This window comes from Calidris pugnax, unplaced genomic scaffold (genome assembly GCF_001431845.1).
Source record: "Calidris pugnax isolate Ruff unplaced genomic scaffold, ASM143184v1 scaffold324, whole genome shotgun sequence".
Classification (NCBI taxonomy): Eukaryota; Metazoa; Chordata; class Aves; order Charadriiformes; family Scolopacidae; genus Calidris; species Calidris pugnax.
Genome location: NW_015091153.1, coordinates 694,581 through 695,140, shown reverse-complemented (window position 1 = coordinate 695,140; position 560 = coordinate 694,581). Strand labels below are relative to the sequence as shown.

General features: G+C 38.8%; 1 protein-coding gene across 1 annotated transcript in view; it reads right to left on the bottom strand.

The window, feature by feature from the left end:
• HOXC4 (homeobox C4) overlaps nt 1-560 on the bottom strand; it is a gene marked incomplete at its 3' end in the record, with an annotated part of 2,304 nt that overhangs the window by 935 nt on the left and 809 nt on the right. The window lies entirely within an intron of this gene.

The window sequence follows — 560 nt, the reverse complement described above, 5'->3', positions numbered from 1 at the left end:
CCCCAAAAAAAAAAAACAAACCACACACAGCAAAAAAGCAACCAAACAAAAAGAAAACACAATTTAAAAAAAAAAAAAAAATCGAAACAACACGCACGTAAAAAAAAAAAAAATTAAGCAACAAAATAAAAGGAAAGGAAAGGAGAAAAGAAAAGAGAAAAGAAAACAAACACACACACACAAAAAAAAAAAAAACACACAAGGAAAATCAGCGTGGATGGAGAGAGGGTCGGGAGAGGCGACTGGAAGAGCCGGGGGTGGGGTGGGGGGGGAAGAAAAGTAATAGGCTAAATAGGTAATAAAGAACTTTGGGCAGCTCAAGAGTTTCTATTCTAATAGGAAGGGGTTTCCCTGGCTCAAAAGACTGAATTATTTATGCAGCCCTTACAAAGCTTTCGGAGTTTCACACATACATAACAGAACCAGCCACATGGCTGAGGCTGCCCACAGTAGCTCGGCTATAAAATTTATGGTGGGTGTAATTACCCATTCGGAGTCGTAAATCCAGTTCAATTGTGCTAACCCAAAGACTCTCATGGAAGGGAAGGAAATAAAAAAAA